Raw genomic sequence first — 7,116 nt, forward strand, 5'->3', positions numbered from 1 at the left:
GCCATTTCCCCAGTGCCTGCTGTCAGCCGTAAGGTTTTTGAGGTGCTTCTTTCTAACTTTGCTGGGGGCTGGGGTTAACTGAAACCATAAAACAGAAGATTGTCTGGCTTTTCATGACAAAAGTTTTTAATGGAGGATGAAATTATTGGGGAGTTCAGTTTCATTTTTGTGATTTATTTATTTTCCCACAGATGTGAAGTCCAGGTCCTATTCAGAGAAATCTAGAACACAGTTTCAAAGGAGGGTGCCATAGTCCTGGGAGGAGGAACTGGATATTGAATATGGTAGTGAGTCAGAGTGGTGCAAGGTCTAGCAGTGGGGCCAAGGTAGGACTTCCAGCTGAGGGCAGTGGGCTAAGAACATGATGTGTATTTCATGAGCATTTTAAAGGGAGTTTGTTATATAATGCGGGCGCACACAGTAGGAGGAATTGAGGGATACCATGAGCATCTCAAGAAGGGTTGGGGCTCCTTACAGGATATTACTATGAAAAAATGCTAGGGCTTTTAGGGGGCCTAAAATGATCTGTTCTAGAGGAGCTCCTTTATCCTTTGCCTTTGAGGAAAACGACACAAAGAGGGAGATAGTGCTATCATTTTGATAAGTTACAGTTGTCTTAATCACTTTCTTGTCACTGGGGCAAAAGTAGAAGAGGTTTATTTTGCCTCACAGTTTTTAGAATCTTTTTTCTTTTTTTGGTCTTTTTCCTTTTTATCGGTACCGGGGATCAAACTCAGGACTGCCTGCTTGGAAGGCAGGCACTTATGCTGCTGAGCTAAATCCCCAGCCCCTGCCTCACAGTTTTTAAAGGATTCAATCCATGGTCTGCAGAAAGGGTGTAAGTAGAGAAAAGCTGCTGTAGTCTTTGCAGCTAAAGTAGGAGCCCAGGAGGGACATCACCCTTCCAGGCCACGCCCACAGTGAGCTCTTCCAGCCAGACCTCCACCCCAACAGCATGTGTAGCCCTGAACGAACTCTTCACTAGATTACTGATGTCATTATTAATAAACTTCCAAAAACCTAAGACCTGAATAACGTCAGGCTTTTGAAGCATTCACATTTTATCTTTTTGACCATTTCTGCTCTTTTCCAGCTAGCCAAAGAGTAAAGGTAGTCTTATAGCCCACAAACGAGACCCCCAATTTGGTGTCCCAAAATGGGGCAAGACATGTTTTTTAAAAAGCAGTACTGATTTATTTTATTCTGGGCCCAGCGACACAGTGCAGTTGGTGTTTGCAAAAGCTGTGTGTCTCACTCAAAACTTTACAGACTTTTGTAGAAAGCAGGATTTACACAGTAATGGGTTATGGGTATGGATCAGAAAATAAGAAAATCCTTGATCTGCTAAGGAATGAGGAAGACCTTTGTTTCCCTTTGCAGAGGACAGAGGATTCTCACAGGAATTTACAATCCTTTGTCAACTAATTTTAGATAACATCTGTCCTTTGCAGAGGGGAAAAATAGTTAACATATCAATCAGGTCAGATTCCCAGGAATTTACAGTCCTTTGCAGAGGGGAGCAATGATTAACACCGATTAGGTCACCCAGGAAGATGGTGCATACAGAACAGTATGACGGGCGCTACAGGTAATTTGGTCATATAACTTGGGCATAAACATAACAAACATAACGAAGCTCTTTTTGTTAGTGTATAACAGATAGTATGTCCAGCTGTCACAATTAATCTTTTTTTGATTTTTTTTTTTCTATTTTGGTTATTTGTGGTGCTGAGGATCAACCCTAGGGCCTTGTGCATGCCAGGCAGGTGCTCTACCGAAGAGCTGCATCCCAGCCACACATTAGTAGGTGTCAATTGTATTAAAATAACTGGGTTCAGGAACTCAATGAATATTTATATTGAGTTTTAAGGAGCTTTCATGTATTGTCTTCCAAAAGAAGTTGGTGATTTTCAAGTGGCTCCCTCCAGGACCTGGTTTAGGAATCTAAAAGAGAAATTCAGGCAGGTTCTCAGCCCACAGACCAGTTGTTACACTGAGGGCATGGCCAGTGCCATGCACTGACCCAAACTGATCAGAAAAAAGTACAAATTTCCTAAATGCTTCATTCCAAAGGGGAAGTTTGCTTACATGTAGGCATACTATCTGAAGTAGTTGAAATAATTTGTGGTGCTTAGAGGTGTAAGTTTATCTGTCTCGAAAAATCATGGTACCTCATTCATTCGCTCTTGAACAAATAAATGTTCAAGAACAAATAAATAATTCCAAGTCCATTTGGTGACTGTTGCAAGATTGGCAGTCTGTCACCAAGTAACTTGTGGTAAAATTTGAACTGCCCTTTATTTCAGCTGTTCTTTATTTCAGGGTTAATCACTGCCTTGTAGGATGTGTCTGAAATATGAACAGGAGAGCAGGTACCAAGTGCTTGCTTGGCATGTAACTACTCCATGGTAGCAGTATTCCTGCTACAGTTCCCAGGGCCCACTAAGAAAAAGAGCATTCATTCTGATAAATAAGACCAAACAGTCTCAACAGAAGAATAGGCAATAAAGGTCAGTGGTAGAGCACTTGATTAGCATGTCTTGTGCCCTGGGGTCAGTCCCCAGTATTCCTTTCTCCTTGTGGTATCCCTGACGTCTTGCCTCTCCTATCTTCCGTTCCTTGATGGCATCTGTCCTCCAGTCTGTCATTTCGACTCACTTCTCTCAGGGAGGATCATTACTTAGGGCTTGTGACAGCAGATTCTTCAGCTTTCTCACGACAGTTTACAAGGTAGGGTCATTCAGAAAACATGGAGGAGAAAGAGGACACTTTACAGATACTGTAATCCCAAATATTGTGTGCAGTCATCCAAGTATTGTGTAATCCCTTCCCTAGTCTTCCTCACTGAAAGAATCTTGCCCTAGGCCGGACACTGTAGCTGGTAAAGCCTTGGAGATGGAACCAAGGAGCTCTATCTTCCCCACCTCTAGGAATTACCTGTGGGGCTAAATGAACACCAGTGGGCTACCTGCGCATCACTAATGCCCCTCAGGCATCACCCCAAACCTAAGCTACATGTATGCCTCCACTTCACCTGTCCCACGAAGAGATTGCCAGACCCCGGAGAGAATGCCAGACCCCGGTGGGTCAGGGGTCTCTCCCCACATTCTTAAAATAAAGGTCATTTATATTTCATACTTCTTTTCAGCCATGCCACAATTCTATCATATGGTTCCCTGACCGGGAATCCAGTTCTATCACTCACAATCCAAAAAGTTATATTTACAATCCCATGACATATTATTGGAATCCCAGCAAGTTAATTCCAATCTACCACCTCCAATGCAACCCTTGGTGAGAATAAAGACACCAAGACATATTCCACATTTAGGGCAGCCAACAGGTCCTAAGTCCAGTCCCCATGAGGATGTGCGGACAAAGGCCCTGATCCAAGGCCTCTCTCAGAATTTATCATCCTGTGAGAAGGGGGTGGCTCCACAATGAGTGACAGTAAGGATGTCCGGAATCATGAGCTGCCTAGCCAGGTAGGGAGAAAAGCACCTCTTCAAAATGCTGAGATAAGGATACACAAAAGGATCAATTTGCATAATTCAGTTAAGGTAGCAACTGAATTGTTTTTGGAGGCTGTTTCTTCCATTTCTGATATGTAAATTTTTGTGTTCTGGGGATTCATGGCCTCTTTACTTTGAGGCTCATACCCAGTTGACATTCCTGGAGCTGATGTCTCTACCTCAGCTGGCCTTGTTTGTAATGCTTAGAGCCAATTGAAGAGAAAAGGAAATACCATAGCCAGCTCTGTACATATCAGTATAATCTCCATATAATCACAGTTGCAGCAATTGTTCTGCATTCAAGGGGAGTCACTTTAGTTGCCTCCCAAAACAAAAAATCAGCTGGTTGTTTTCTCATTTCTCCAGAGAAGTGTCCAAACTAAACTTTCTGTCCAAATGATCCCAGACTTGAGATTAGGTCTGTCCAAAGGGTTTGCTCAGTGGATTAAGGCTGGTTGCAGTGTCATCTATGTTCTTGCTGCCTCAAGATACTCAGGGATGGAAACCACTACAAAGCAGCACTGAGCAGGATTTAAAATTATCTGTGAGTCTGGCCTAGGCCGAGGCCCCTTGTCTGGAGATGGGCAGTGGACTCATGGTAAGTGAACCTCTGTGAATCACTGGTCCTGGCTGAGACCTGTAGTGGCCTGTGATGCCAGAGACTCCTCAAAGGCAAAGTAAGGTCACAGCTGCGGACACCTGCCTCCAACCCAATTAAGCAGATAGAGCCTGCAGCTGCAGCATTTCCCTCCTGCTGTCTCATTCCCATCATAAATATCATGGAGATAAGACAGTTCCTCTAAATTGACATAATTTATACTTGGAGAAGTCTTTGAAGTGACTCCCAAGGTCCTGCTCAGTTCCTGTACTTTCCTCAGTGTCCCCTGTCTTTGAAAACCTAATGAGTATGGGCCTCCCAGAGAAGCTCTTTGTCACAGCCCCCAGAATCTTGAACTCTGCTAGAGGGTTTTGATCCTGGAGCACTAAAATCATACTCCTTGTCTTATTTATTTAAATCTTGGTTGTACACTCATTTGGGAGATTGAGGATCTTGGCCAGGCCCCGGATAACTCAGTACTAGTAACAGCCCTGCATTGAGTTTACCCCCTTCTCGGCCTTCCACTCCCTTCTTCTGAAGCCCGGCAGGGCCACTTCTGCTTTCTGGAAGGAGGTGGAGCAGTTTGCACAGGCTGCAGAGGAAACTCAACCAGGGAGCCAGCAGCTGGCAAATGATAATGAGCCCTTTGCTGCTCCTTTCAGGTTCCTTTCCCAATGTTACGCTTTTGAGTTCTATACCAGTTCTGAGGCCAGCCACATCCTCAAAGGGAAGTACATGGTTTCTTTGTCTGGGAAGTGAGTGGTTGAACTGTGAGGTCTTTTTGGTAATTATAAATGTGATGCAGTGACCACCATCACTTCTACTTACAAGATATCTTATCTTAGTCCTGGCACCACTATAAAAGCTGAGTCACTCCGCAAACAGGTCAGAATGGGTCGTTCGTCACCTGTTAGTCATTCCTCCATAGCCTCTAAGGGTGCCCATTTGCCACGTAACCTACATTCAGACTCCCATGTACTTTGTTATTTAAATTATTTTTTTATTCTTTATTTTTATTTTTATTTTTTGGTACCAGGGATCAAACTTACGACCTCGAGCTTGCCAGGCAAGCGCTTATGCCACTGAGGTAAATTCCCGGCTCTATGTAAATAATTGTTAAGGAAATGATAAGAAAAAGTATGTACAGTACACTGTTGGAATGTTTTCGATCTGGGTTTGGGCAAATGTACAGATACCAAGCCTGTGGCTACAAAGGACTGTCTGCCTACTAAGGATCTCATTTCTGTGCTTCCCTCTTTTAATGCCTAGCACCTAGGACTTTTCCAGGGATCTCAAGGGATTTTACTTAATTCCTAGGACAGACTTACAAAAAAGTTAATTTTAGTTCTACTTTACTTTACTGAAATATATACCTACTTTACTTTCTTTCTCAGGTCTGACACCTCAGTGATGCGTCTTGGATTCTGGCTGGTCCATTATGAATCAGCATGCAATCCTACCTCATTTTCTTGTCTTTTCTCAAGGGAGGGAATTAAGATTCTAAATTATTTTCCTGAATATTTTTACTATTAAGTCCTGAGTATTTTCTCATAGCTTGTAGGAGGATATTAGCTTCTGCTGAGATTTACCATTCTGATAATAGCTTTCCCAGCAGGTACTTTTTGCAGGAAACTAGGCCTTCCATGTTTAATAAAGTACCACTATTTAACCTTGCTGAGCACCTTGCAATAGAAAGGTCAGCTGTGAAGTATGCTGTTTCTAATTTAAGTGAATGGACCCTAGAATGAGAGCTGTAACAAAGCCCAATAAAAATCTCCAAAAACAAAGTATGTGGTTGGAGTTTAACTACTATGTACATAGTGTCATCGTTTTTTTTTTTTTTTTTTTTTTTGTCTTTTTTGAGACAGGGTCTTGCTATGCAGTTCAGGCTGGCCTTGAGCTCACTTTGTAGCCCAGGCTGGTCTCGAACTCACAACGATCCTCCTGCCTCAGCCTCCCGAGTGCTGGGATTACAGGTGTGAGCCACCACATCCCGCTAGTTCCATTGTTTTGAAAGTTCTGTTGTTACTGGCACTGCATGATGGAACTTTAAAAGATGGATTTTTTTTCTTTTAGAGAAGCAACTTCTCCAAACTACCTTCTGCTGAGCACATAAATACTTGCTCCTCTCCTCAAACCAAAAGAAGTAATAGAAACAAGGCTGATAATTCAGGTCTTGAGCCTGTTTTCCTTTCCACAAGAAAGGGGACAGTGAGCAGATGAGTAACAGTGATACAGCAGGCATGGAGGTTTGCACTCTCTCTCTCTCTGTCCCCTCCCTCTGTACCTTGCTATAAAAGGACCCTTAGCTACCTGTACCTAGTGAGATAGTGATTGAGGCAAATGAACCCTCCATCTCCTCAGGGATAGCTTTGAATAAAATATTTTGTCCTTCTTACCAAAATATGAGGCTTCCTTATTTGGTCACCAGTCAGCAAATGAAACTAGCTATGACCCTAAGTGGCCGGTAACACTGTGACTAACAAAATAACAAGGGATATTTGGAATAATAAAGAACAAAAAATAATCTTATGACCCTGATGTAACTAAGATAATTTATTTTTGATGAATTTTTAGAGTGATTCTTCACAATATATTCAGTTGCACCAGCAAGTTTCAGATTGGGCATTTAAGAACGAGGCTCATCTGTAGAAATTTAGAAACTATGTTTTTTCAAACTTTGAAAATCTAACTGCAGAAGAAATGCAAACATTGTCAAGGCTGGGGCCTGGAGCATTATTTTTGCAGTGAGATCCCTAGGCAAAAGAAAGCACATGGGCAGACAGCAGTTAAAGGCAGGCAGCAGCAAGAAAGAGCAAGTGCATCTGTGTTGTTTATTTCTTATATATGTCGTTATCACTTATTTACGTTCTCGTATGCATGCATGCATGATTATCTAATGCTGAGGTATGGTTCCGTAAGTTTATCCTGCTCTATGCCTGTGCAAGACAGTCCTTACATGTACTCAGCTGACCTGAGCTTTGAAACCTCAGCATCCCCCACAAT

The sequence above is a fragment of the Cavia porcellus genome, unplaced genomic scaffold (genome assembly GCF_034190915.1).
Source record: "Cavia porcellus strain 051 isolate PalLab524CR breed Dunkin Hartley unplaced genomic scaffold, mCavPor4.1 scaffold_22, whole genome shotgun sequence".
Lineage (NCBI taxonomy): Eukaryota > Metazoa > Chordata > Mammalia > Rodentia > Caviidae > Cavia > Cavia porcellus.